Consider the following 13,883-nt stretch of genomic DNA (forward strand, 5'->3'; position numbering starts at 1 on the left):
AGAGATCTGGCACCATGTCTGTTTACAGATTGTTCCGTGGAAAGTAATGCATAAAATGCATTAAGGTGAAAAAACATTTACCTTTACAACCCCTTTAAGTTGGGTACACACTATACGAAAATCGCTTGAAAGTTCTTTGGATGAAAACGTTCACCCGATTTTCTTATAGCGTGTACGAGCCTTTAGGTGGAGATACAGAGAAACAGTGTAACAATTTAGTTCTTTAGCTCAAAGGGATGAACTTGGTCTGTAATCGAAGTCAGTTTAACCAATTAAAAAGACTAAACCTTTTTCTGACACTTGTTGCTTACAAGTTAAAATCATTTTTTCTTGCTAGAAAATTACTTAGAACACACATAATATATATATATATATATATATATATATATATATATATATATATATATATATATATATATATATATATATATATATATATATACACACATATACACATACATACACTTTTTTTTTGTAGAGACCCTAGAGAATAAAATGGCGGTTGTTGCAATATTTTATGTTGCACTGTATTTGCACAGCAGTCTTTCAAACGCTTTTTTTGGGAAAAAAAAAACTTTAATGAATTAAAAAAAAAAAAAAAATGGTAAAGTTAGCCCAATTTTTTGTAGAATGTGAAAGATGTTACACTGCGAGAATCATGAGCTTTATTCTAAGCCAAAAATATAGTGATTCTCATTTTGGTCAGAATCATGCAGCTCTACCTTAAAGTCTTACTAAGCCCAGGACCCTGCATTCACTATATCCCAGTTGGAATTTTTTAGGTAACAATTCATAGGCTGTGCATTTTCCTTTGTCATTAAAAAACACAAAGGAGATCAGGAAATCAGCCACACATTTCTATCAGATATCCTTCGTCCCAATATCAACTGCAAATTGTACTCAGTCCAACTAGAGTAACACACTGCCGGGATCAGTGGGATTATTGAAGAATGCCTGTGTACTGGCACTTTTATATAAAGCCCAGTCCCAGTTGCAGACGGCATTCCCAGCCAGCACACAGGGCTGTACAGGCTTTGCAGCTTCAGGAGGGGACTAGAAATCATTATGGTGTAGCCTGCAAGTTCTTCCCCAGAGAATTAAGAAATCCTAAACAAACCCAGGCAATGAGATGAGAGGAGAAGCTCCAGCAAAGAAGAGTAGCTACTGGTAGTTGTCCTGACGCCTTCTACTCTAATGGGATGTAAAAATCCAAAGCACAGGCCTTAGGGGGAAGAATGAACACAATACAAAGAGCCATTCAAATATCACATCAGTGAAGTGACAGATGGAAAGCACAGAAGAGAGATGGGTGAAACATATCACACGTGTAGCAACGAGAACAAATACACACGCTTCTGGCATATACCATGTATACCGGGGAGAGGGCAAAAGGTACAATGCATGCAGTCACCACCACAGATAAGGGAATGAGGATGATCTTATATGGCAATATCAGGAACAAGACATACAAATATATCCAGTTCAGAAGTTCAGTCAAATTCATTTAATCTGGTATTCTCAATATTCATTCAGACCAACAATCAGTTAAAACCTTGTTGTGCAGAACAGTAGTGCCCATTCACACCAGTGCAACTTGTCATGCTATTTGACAGTTCCAAATCCCACCTTTCTGTCAGCAATGCAGCGGTTTAAAATTGGCGTCGCAAGGATTTGAAAAAAGGTTCCTCCACTATTTTTGCCAATTTCAGGTGCATAAACAGATGTCAGGCAAGTCGCACCTGAAATCGCACCGACCTGCAGCTTTGAGATCGTGCTACTTCAAATGAAGTAGCACAATTTCAAAGTCTCATTCAGTGTGAACCAGGGCTTCACACCACAGAGGTGCAACCGGGCGAACGCACTTTTTTGCACGTTTCCCATGCGTCACATTTAGAGAATCCCATTCCTTTCAATGCGTGAGAATCTTGCAAAAAATAAAAAATAAAAGTGTCTGCATCATTTTAAAAACCGTGTCACATCAAAACGCATAGTACTGCAGCTTAATGAATGGTATCACTGCACGTTTAAAAGAGCAGTGAATTTTGTGCATTGGAAGAAGAACGCACTTTTGCACGTGTTGTGCAGCAAGTGTGAACACGGCTTTTAAGGACACCAAACAAAGCAGAGAATTCTGTCACATGCATAGTAAAACAGCCCCAAGTCTGAGGGTTCAGGAAAGACCTGGCAACCTACCTCGTAAAGCATTTTTCTTAGAGAATCCTATCAATCAAGCATGCAATCAAGCGTTTCAGACGCTGAGAAATGGCCCAGAGAAACCACAAAAGTCAGATATGACTAAATATATATATATATATATATATATATATATATATATATATATATATATATATATATATATATATATATATATATATATATATATATACACACACACACACATATATATACATACATACACACACACACACACACACACTCTGAGCATTATTTTTCCTTTGCTTTAGGCCAGTAGTAGGGCATTAGGCCTCCCAACACCTTCTGCCTGCAGATACCACATCAACCAGCCATTATTAACAAACCACCTAGGGCCCTTTCACTCCATAAGCGTTGGGCTGCACTGGGCAAAGCATACACAAGGCAATTTGCCTTGTGTCCGATTATGTTATTTACGTTATCTGATGGAAAAAGCAGGACATGCCATTCATTTTTCAGCTCAGCTGGTTGTGACGCAGTACACTACATCACAACCCACTGTGGTAAATAAAAGACAAATAAATGGTTCCTTTGTGACATTTCAATACAGTTGAGAAAAAGTAAACAGTGCAATGCGTCATTTATGACACATCAGTGTCCAATATTGTGAATGAGTACAGCCAGAAAAATACGATTAGACAGCTTCAGCAGCTAGGATCCGATTTGTAAAAAAGTGATGCAACTCAACATAAGGAAAAACCATCTACTGCATCAGTATTTCCTGAATCCAGTCCACAACGAAGGCACCTTCAGTGAAAGGGAGCCTTGGCCACTGGAAGCATGGCATCACCGGGGGGTGTGAAAATAAAAGGGAAGTTAAGTAGCTCCCTTGGGATTGGCTACAAAGACCTGAGGTGACTTGGAGCCTGAACTATAAGAAAAGGCTATACTGGAGCACATACAACTGCTCTGAAGAGATTTGGTTGTCACAAGCGTTGCCCACCCTCCCGCCCATTGGGATGTTTCGTCACAGTTTTGACCTTGCCAGCAATTGATGTTGCTTTATAGGCTATGCCCTGGAGTTAAATTCTGGGGTCAGTCTAATGCCTGTCTGGCACTGATGGCAAGGACAGGCCTCCTTAGACTATGCGAGTTTATGTTTTATGGGTGCTCACATTATACCTGTGACCGACATGGTCGTTTGGTACATTGGGAAAGTTCAAGAAAACCTGTGGCCTTGCCCCATTTCCAACCTAATCAGTTTCCATATCTTTTTGGGGGGCAGGGTATTGGTTTATTGGTCATAAATGAGCCTATGCTTCTCAGACGTCAAGACCACCAACATGTTTTCTACCTTCCATCCACTTGAACAGATGTGCTAAGGAGATACTGTTTAAAACACAGCAAACTGATTAGTGATTCTGAGAAGGGATCTGGAAAACACGATCCATACTCTACAAGAGCTGACCTTGGAATGCCTGTACTATGACACGACTTCTACCTTGCCTCTTGTGTCCATCGCTGCTCCTCTAAAGCCAGCCACAGAAGAATTGAAATTTAGTCGGTTCAGCAGGAACCAGCCAAATTTCGATCCATTTATGGGAAGGCTGGTCGTACTTTAGTCGATTCATCAGTTTTTTTCACTCAATCGCTGCCAGAGATCATTGAATTCTGCCAGTGGGGAGAGATCCCTGGGCACACAATAGTGCTGCAGAAGAGATTCCCCAAAGCCCCCCCCCCCCCCCCCAACACCTACTGCTTTAATGAGAGAACTGAACAATTTTCTTTCCCTCAACCCTTGGTTGAAAGAAAATTGCATAATGTACGGCCTTGCCTAAGAGCCCTTTCACACGGGCAGCATAGGGGCGTCGGCAGTAATGCGCCGCTAGTTTTAGTGCCATTTTACCGTTTTTGCTGCGCTTTTCGGGTGCTAGCAGGTCCCCGCAAGCTGCCGAATAAAGGGTTATTAAAAGCGCCCGCAAAGCGCCAACTCGTCCTACTAGAAATCTGAGCAGGGATGCCCCGTCTTCCTGCTGCTGAACTTCTGATGCCAAGGAAGACAGAAGCTCAGACCCTTCTGTGAAGCTGCAGTGAACAAGACACCAACAAGGGCCCACCTCCTTCATTGAGAAAAGTTGTTTTATACTATACACTACATGTACCACAATCTGCAAATGAGGGAGGAAATCCTGTGACTTCAAGTGGGAGTAAACTGCCTTGGTTTATTTTTACCTAACGGTGCAAGTTTAGGAGATATTTACTTGCGAAGTCACCGGCACACACACGCTGAAGGAACAGCATACCCGTGCTGTTACCTCAGAGTCCTGTGCCCGTGGACAACCTAGTGACGTCATCGCCGCTCGTCCAAAGGACCAAAGCCTGCCAACTGAGGAGGAAGACAAGGTGGAGATGCAAGTCCTGTCAGCAGTGACAGCACGCCACTGGAGCTATGCTATGCAATGCAAACTAGCAAATTTTATTTTTTTTACCTGAAAGGCAAAATTCTAAAGAAAAAAAGGGAGCCGACCCTTCCCCATCCACACATTGTGTTATATACAATGTAAACTATGAAAAAATGTTTCACAATGGAGGAAGATGGGGTAGGTCATCATTGGGAGCTGGTTTACTGCAGCTTTACAGAAGTCTCAGAGATATTAAGCTATGCAGTGCTGGAGGTACAGCCGCAGGAAGAGGACGGGGCATCCCTACACATACAATTGCTACAGGATTCAGCTGCCAGCACAGATTTCGCACTCTCCTGTTTTAGTAAATCAACCCTTATGTCCCCAGGGACGAATGCCTGGAACGCAAGAAGTCTGCATTCCAAACGTTTGCCCCTGGGCACATAATACCCTCAGGGCCGGTTCACACTGCGAGCCGCGGCGAGGCGTCTCCGACTTCCTCGCCGCGACTTGCAGGGGGGGTCAGCGGCGACTTGCAGAGGACTTCTGCATAGAAGTCAATGCAAGTCGCCCCCGAAGTCGCCCCAAAGTAGTACAGGAACCTTTTTTCTGAGTCGGAGCGACTCGAGTCGCTCCTCTCAGAACGGTTCCATTGTACTCAATGGGGACGACTTGCGGGAGCGAGGCGAGCCGTGTCGCCTCGCCTCGCGCCGCAGTGTGAACCGGCCCTAAGTGTTTGTACTGCTAGATGCACCATCCAGCCACCGTAGCAGCCGTTAGCCTCTCAGTTTCACTGGCAGCGGTACAGAACAGCAATCCTATGCTCTCCACTGCAGCTAAACAATGGAGTCTCATGAATTGGGACTAATCACTTAGGCGCTGACTTACTAAAACTGCAGAGCAGCTCTGCATAGAAACCAATCAGCTTCCAGGTTTTTTTGCCAAAGTTTCATTGAACAAGCTGAAGTTAGAAGCCGATTGGCTACCATGCACAGCTGCACTAGATTTAGCACATCAACCCCCAAGTGTGAATGGGTCCTAATGATGGTCATACATGCGTTGAATTCTGAACGATTCTTTGTTCAAAAATCACACCTTTGTATAATCGTTAAATTTTTCGACCCTTAGTGGGGCCGCAACAGCTGATTTTCGCACAGTCATTGGATTTGAGCGATTGGGCATGTTGGAAATGTTTGTAAAGATTCACAAATTTCTAATCAATGATGGGAGAATCATGCGAGAAATATAATCGAAAAAGCAATGCGCATGAGCTGTGACCTGGAAAGAAGAGAAAAAAAAAAAAAAAAAAAAGGATTCCCTCCACTAATTTTTTTTTTCGCTGTAACACGAGGTGAAAGTAAAGGTTTGGTTGGTCGAATTTCAAAATAAATGATGGCACCATCAGATTACAAAATGCACCAAGTTTTGGGTTGACAAATCGTTCGGCATTCGACTGATGCATGGCCTGGATTAGACAAAAGGTTGTAATTGGTAATGTGGAAACTGGAGGCATGGCCAACAGCAGAGGTGAGTATTCAATGTTTCTCTCTCTCCACCCCCCCATTTGATCCTTATAGACTACATTTATTTGCCGTTGATTGCCCAAAGGCTCAACAAGATAAATTTGTGCCGTGTATGGCGACCTCAAGGCTGAGGTTACAGTGGCGATTCTGCTGCCAGGGAGGTTACCAAGGTGCAGCAATCACTTCCACCAAAGGGCGATGCTCCCGTTCTGCGATGGACCGACGATCTCACAGAGTATAGAAAGTGGTCTCTTAGGGATAGTTTACACTTGCTTCAAAATGTGGCAAAGCCACAGTCACATTACAGTCCTGTTTACATGTTTTTGCTTAAAAAATTAAACCCCAAAGTAGAGCTGCACAATTAGTCGCTAAAAGATTGTGATCTTGATTCAACCCCCCCCCCCCCTCTCAATCTTAATCCAGCATTTCCACAATTCATGTAACAAGTGCAGAGCAGTTCCCTTCTTACAGTTGTCAAAATAAATAAATAAAAAGCAGCCAGCAATGTTTATCAACAACATTGCTTAGCACAGAAAGATTAAAAAAAAAAAAAAAAAAATAAAAAAATAAAAAAAAAAAAAAATAAAAAAAACACACGCCATCTTTCTGTTCATTTAGGCTGCATTCACACTTCACCGCTTTGAAATGCGGGCAGAAGCATGGCAAATCTTCCCGCAATTCAAAATGTTGATGTGTGAATGACAAATCTCAGGATTCGCATTTGAGATGCCATTCATTTGAATAACACCTCAAATCACGGTGCAGGTCCGACGCAATAAATCGCAGCAACCCACATCGGGGGAACACCTTTGGACGACATGCTTCCCACGATGTGGATCACCCCGATTTATCACGCAACAATCGCAGCAGACTCGGACCACGATTTTAAGTGTCATTCAAATGAATGGCATCTCAAATGCGAGTCCCGCGATTTTTCATTCACACATCGGCGGTTTCAAATTGCGGGCAGAATGTTCAAGTAGTGAATTTGTGTTGAAAATGAAACAAGACATAGGGAAGTGACGCATGTGTCATAAGATGGTCTGCACTTGATGTCCGCTGGCGACCCACGATCGCCTAGTAGAGGCAGAATGAGGATCTGACAGTGTAAACAAGCAGATCCCCGTTCTGACAGGAGAGAGGACAGAGCTACTGTTCCCAGTCATCGGGAACAGTGATCTGTCATGTCCCTGGCAGCCCAACCCCCCTACAGTTAGAACACACTCAGGCCCCTTTCACACTTCTACGACTTGTCCTGCGACTTGGAACTGCAAAGTCGCATAACAAGTCGTTCCCCATGATTTGCAATGACAACCATTCATATTAGTACGACTTCAAGTCGTGCCAACTTCAAAGTAGTCCCTGCACTACTTTGGTCCGACTGATGAGAGTTCAGGTTCATAAAACTCAAGTCTCCCTGAAATCACATCAAAATCATGCGATTTTAAAATTGCGGTAGTGTGAGAGAGGCCTTAACCCCTTAATCACCTTCTAGTGTTAACCGGCCAGTGTAATTTTTACATTGATCAGTGCATTTTCATAGCAATGTCATAATGTATCGTAATAATGTCACAGATCTCTAAAAAGTGCCATTTGGGAGTCAAATTTGTCCGCCGCAATGTCGCAGCCCCACTAAAAATCGCAACTCTGCCATTACTAGTAAAAACACACACACACACCAGTTTGTAGACCGATAACTTTTGCGCAAACCAATCATATACCTATTGCGATTTTATTTTATTTTTTAATATATATATATTCTACATATTTTTGGTTATGTATATATTCATTTTCAAAATTGCCTCTTTGTTCACAGCGCAGAAAAAAAAAAAAAAACGCAGAGGTGATCAAATACCACCAAAAGAAAGCTCTATTTGTGGGGGGGCAAACATCAATATGGTTTGGGTACAGTGTCACACGACTGAGCAATTGTCAGTTAAAACGACGCAGTATCGGATCGCAAAAAATGGCCTGACAAATCCCTCCGGGGCTGAGGTGGTTATAGCAACCTTGTCAAGGGGTTGGGGTTTTTATTAAAAATTGTTCCTCTGTTCAACCTCCAATTTACTTGAATCAGCCTTATTAGCGCTTTATTCTCCTTCATTTAATTTTCCTTTTCTTTTTTATTATATAAACTATTAATAAAACTAAAATGTATTTTTTTGATTGATTTGTTCATGAATATTTTTACACCTTTAACATTTTTACATATTTCACATTAAATAAAGCGCAAAAAAAAAAAAAAAAAAAAAGTAACTTTTCAATGCTTTGTACCTTTGCTTACAGCTGAAGGGTATCGGGGGGGGGGGGCGGGGGGGGGGGGAAGAGGAGACCCTAATATAACTAAATGGTAATTTATTTATTTTTTACACATTACATTATTTTTCATTAGATTTGATCGAAGAAGAGAGTATTAGGGCTTATTTTATTGCCATCTTGTTTGATAACCTAATGTTCAGGGGTTATAAATCTTTAAAATAAAAGTTCTTCAGAATTGTGAGAGAATCATGATTTTTTTTTTAGAATAAAAGGAGCACAATTCTCATTTTATCCAAAATCGCGCAGCTTTACCTTAAAGCCTCCATAGTGGTCCATGACAAAACTTGCTTACAGCACCTGCAGCTTTTGACTGGCTTTTATCCAGCTTTAGCTTCACTTTGTTTTGGAGAAATTGCAGGAATGAGACACTAACACACACACACACACACACGACATCTGCCAAGCTTCAAAATAAGCCTCATCGAAGCATTGCTGAAGAATCCCAGGAGCATCAAAAAACCATGTTAACGCGGTAGGCGCTTAAAGTGTTACTAAACCCAGGACCCGGCATTCACTATATCTGGTCTCCCACAATACACAGAACATGGAAATACAATTATTTTAGTAAATATACACTGCTAAATACCTTTTCTCATGAGCATTATTTGTGACTTCTATTAGTGTCCAGCCAAGCACTGGTTAAAGCTTGTAGGAGGAGTTATCTAGCAATACACACCAAACTGAGCATGTGCAGCCCGACTCCATAGACTTATCAGGAAATTATTTGGGGACAATGGGCAAAGGGGAGGATCAGAGAAGAAAGGATCAAACAGCCTTTTACACTATGCAGAGGATTAACCCCTTAGGTTCCAGTCATTACAACAAGCATTCTTTACTGCAGGGATCTCCAAACTACGGCCCTCCAGCTGTTGCAGAACTACACGTCCCAGGAGGCAATGTAAAACTGACATTCACAGACATGATTAGGCATGATGGGAATTGTAGTTCCTGAACAACTGGAGGGTCATAGTTGTACTGCATATACAGACTGATTTTACCGTTGTGGGTTTAGTAACACTTTAAGGCTGGGTTCACACACGTCTGGCTGCAGTTTACAGTCTCGAGTCGGTGCGATTTTGTTCACAGGTTCAGGTGCAGATTTATACTTGCTGTCACACCTAAACCGGACCCAAAAAAAAAAAAAAATCGCACAGGACCCTTTTCAGAAACGGACCGCGACTGCCCACGACATGTGTAAACTGGCTCCTTTGAAAGACGGTCCGATTCACATTATGCGAATGGGATGTGGTTAAAAACACATACGATTTGCATACATGTGAATTGAGTCTTAATCCTCGTACACACAATGCAAAAACCAGACAAAAAAAAAAAAAAAACGTTGCTTTCAATGTCATCGAACAATAATCCGATCAGAGCTTTTGTTCAAAATTTCCTGAAGGGACAAACACGTAAAATTCTCGTGTACGATACCAGATCATACAATTTTCCTTTAATTAGTACCGTTTTCATCTGAAAATACAAATACATTACTTCCACATTTCTTTTTCTGTCACATGAGAATTTTTGTACTTTAGTAACCTATTTGCATTTGATATGGAGACTAGAATGCAAAAAAAAAAAAAATGGACGATCGTTCGTTGGATAATCTCATCATGTGTACTATAATGGGTGTTGAAGTCGAAGTGTAAATGAGCCGTTAGCGATCCTTTGCGGTGAGGCGCGCTCCCAGCAACACAATGACATGGCCTAATTGGCTTAATGCTGATAAAATACAGGTCACAAGAGAAAATGATTCTTCGCTGATAAAACCATTATTGATACAAAATGATCACTGAGCACAGGGGGGGGGGGGGGGGGGGTTTGTCTAGTTCAGACCCCATACTGTCAAAAGACAATGGAAAAAATAATCATAAGACCCAATTACCCCACAATCAATCGTACAACAATCGCACGTCGCCCTGGTGCTAATTTTTTTAAGATTTCAGAAAATAAATTTATTTAATTCATTTCCAGAGGCATGACAACTCTTACCAAGATTTCCATTTTATTCTAAGGGGTCCATTCACATTGAAGCTTGACATGCTAAATAACTATCGGGGTCTCCTTGGGGTGCCATTGTGCAATGGTTGGCTCTGTAGACTTTAATGGGAAAAAACATGTCCCACATAGCCAGCCCCCTCCTCCTAGTAACCTACTTTTCATTGGTCCATACAAAATTGCTTACACCTGAAAAGGCATGAGAGCCTCCATTCACACTTCAGCGTGGAATCTTTTTATTGCATTTTCATTATCTTAGCCAATGGAAAGCTCAATACTAGGCAAGAAAATGTGCGACAATGTGCGTTACATGTGTTTTCACACTTTTTCCTGCACTACCATTGGAGTGTATTGGGGCTTAAAATAAGCGCCAGTACTTTGAGTGATAAGCTTGAAGTGACACCAAGTTCAGATGTGTATGGACACCATGCAATATAAAGGAATAATGTCGAGCGTCTATGGCAGGGGCCTCAAACTGGTGGCCCTCTAGCTGTTGTTAAACTACAAGTCCCATGAGGCATTGCAAGGCTGACAGTTACAAGCATGACTCCCACAGGCAGAGGCATGATGGGACTTGTAGTTTTGCAACAGCTGGAGGGCCGCCAGTTTGAGACCCCTGCCCAGTGGGATGCCTCGCTGCTCGATAACCATAGGGCTTCACTTACTTGGCATGGACGCCATTCAGAGAACGTCTTGTATTTTTCTCAATGGATGCAAGCATTCGCTGTTTGGATGTGGCGAAGATTGTGGTGTCATCAACCTCACCCCATCCAATCAGAGTTGACCTTCACTGAGAAAGATACAAAGAATTCTCTGAATGGTGCCTGTGCCAAGTGACTGGACACCTATGGTTACAAAGCAGCAGGGAAGCTGCTCAGCATGAGGCGCTGTTATGCTAACTACTACAGTCAGCGATTTCCAGATGCCACAGGTATGGTATATGTATACTTCAATAACAAGCTGGTGCCAAGCTGGGCCATTTTAACTATGCAAATAAAGAAAATACCCGGAGTAGGCTGCTTTCACACTGTTCTGTTGAAAAGAACGTATGTGTGTTTTTGATGCATTTCTGGGTGCCTATTAACTAGCATGCACCTGTGAAATTTGGACATGCGACTCAAAAACACACCAAAAATGTAATGTATGTTTTTACATCAAAGATCAGGGATGGCGTGCCAGGCTCCGGTCTATCCAAACGTACGCTAAAGAGCGCAGGCAAGGAGAGAGTGCAGGCTCGGGGCTCAGCATGTGCAAGAATGAAAAAAGGGGAGGTCCCAGATGCCGCCCATCCAAAAGCAGCCTCAGCCCAGACTCCATCCAGGCCACTCCCCTGAAGCATTCTGCCCTGCCCACAAGGCTTTAGTCATGGAGGTCCATAACTAAGCCCCACTGGCGGAGCGAAACTCGTTGGGGGGAGTGGCCTGAGGCTGCTTTTATTACAGAAAGCGTTGGCTTTTGCTGGATGGGTGGCATCTGGGACCTCCCCTTTTTCATGCATTTCAAAACGTGGATCTGTATTTTTGGTGCCCGCATTGGTGTGAAGATTTCCATAGGATTTAAGACTGGGTTCACACCATTGCGAATTGGACGCGTGTTTCACCGCATCCAATTCGCATAGCAGGAGATTGTGAGCGGCTCTCTATGGAGTCGGTTAATACATCTCTATAGCGGCTCCGGAGCGCATTGAACAGGAGTCCTGTGCGTCTTTTGGTTCAGTTCAGGTCCGAATTCAGCCAAAAATGGGCTGAAATTGGACCTGAACCGGTGAATGGAGACGTCCCGGGCCCCTGCTATGAGCCGCTGTGTGCGGCAGTGTGAACCCATCCTAAGGCCCCTTTCACACGGAGGTGCGTCTACACTGCCAGTAAAACACGGAGCGCTTTTGAAGAGCTTTCCATTCATTTCAATGGAGAGGGGCATTTTTTTCATTGCTCTAAGTCATTGCATCAAAGGCTTGCATGATGCATTTTTTGGGTGCGCTTTCATGAATGTTTGTTCTGTAATAGGAGCGCGTCTAAAAATGTGCATAAAACGTTTAAAAAAAAAAAAAAACGCAGCGCACACGTGAACCTTTCTTTGTAGCGCAGTGTTGTCCCGCGGGTCGGTAACAAGGGGGTGCCATCCCCTGCGCTGCAAAAAGCAGCATCACATCTGCATCTATCCGCACTACACATCACGCCAGCGTCGCAGTGCAAACAGGTAGTATCGGAAACCGATTGCGTCCTCACAGCAACCACAGAAGCAACTTCTCATGGTGTGAAAACGTCTTTAAATACGCCGGGGCGTAGCCAGCGTAAGAGCGACAACGCGGGCGACCTTCCTACATTCAAAAACCACTTAAACCCCCATTGATGCATCCTTTCACATTCATGTTAACGGGGGTGGCTGTACCCACAGCCAAAAAGCGCCTGCATTTTTTTTTCTTCAGATTGCGGTGCCCCAGAACGCTTAGCGCCATTGGCAAATTTTGATGCACGATTTTGCACGCGTTGCAAGGAACATTTGGCTTGCAATTAACGATGAACGTTGATAATAAATTGCGTGTTGCAGGAACGCATGCAAAACCGTGGATCGCTTGGATCTGCGTGGGCGAGGCGCGTTTGCGAGCGCCAAATATGTACGGCAGCCCCTTCATCCAACCGCCCATCACCCCTCTGTGTCTATGGATACCCTGTATGAACATCTGTGGGTATCAGCAGACCACACATGGACAGCGGTGCCATGCCATGCCAGTCGTGCTCAGCCAGCATCCAGTGTGGGTGGAGCAGTGACCGCATTCATCATATGCAGCCCCCCTCCGGACTCTTGTCTTCTCAGGGCAGGCGGAGGGACACACGGTTGCGGAGGGATACGAGCGGGTCACACGCGGTACACAGCACTACTTACAGCTCAGGGCTCAGCGCTGTTCCGTCTCCGGGTACCGCTCCGCTCGCTGCTTCTGCTTCTGCCGCTGCTCTCAGCCAAATGTTGCGCATGCGCGGAGTCCTCCCTCCTCCGTCCAGTGTGGAGGCGGTCCGAGGCTGCGCGCAGGCGCAATAGCGGAGGTGTGGCGAGCGGTGGACGGGGCTAAGGGGAGGCTACGTCACGGGTTGCTAGGGGGATGTAATGCTGCAGGAAGCAGCTGTGCTGTCACTCCAATGGCACCCTGCCTTGTTTTGGAGAGGGTTGGAGAAGCAGTGATGTCAGATAACAAACACACACATCTAGTGCTGTCATGGTGGGAGGGTAAACACCACAAGTACACTACACATTTGTCATGTGGGTGTGCTGCAATGCTTCATGCACACTACACAACGTTTTCATCTGTAATAGGACTCCCACCCCTTCCCTACTCAATGAAAGGAGAGACATGGAAATATACAAGATACACACTCACCAGACACTTTATTAGGTACACCTGTTCAATTGCTTGGTAACACAAATTGCTAATCAGCCAATCACATGGCAGCAACTCTAGACTCTGTGAAGACGACTTGCAGAAGTTCAA

The 13,883-nt window shown here is 43.7% G+C and overlaps 1 protein-coding gene across 2 annotated transcripts in view; it reads right to left on the reverse strand.

The window, feature by feature from the left end:
• CYRIA (CYFIP related Rac1 interactor A) overlaps positions 1-13,428 on the reverse strand; it is a 121,058-nt gene extending 107,630 nt beyond the window's left edge. Inside the window, exon 1 of one of the 2 annotated variants that reach the window (XM_077488815.1) lies at positions 13,283-13,428. The gene's annotated coding sequence lies outside the window, so the exon portion shown is untranslated. The remainder of the gene's footprint in view (positions 1-13,282) is intronic. The other variant, XM_077488814.1, reaches the window with a different exon arrangement.
• Positions 13,429-13,883: the final 455 nt, after the last annotated feature.

Source organism: Lithobates pipiens, unplaced genomic scaffold, assembly GCF_037356315.1.
Source record: "Lithobates pipiens isolate NorthernLeopardFrog02 unplaced genomic scaffold, aLitPip1_a1.2 Scaffold_18, whole genome shotgun sequence".
Lineage (NCBI taxonomy): Eukaryota > Metazoa > Chordata > Amphibia > Anura > Ranidae > Lithobates > Lithobates pipiens.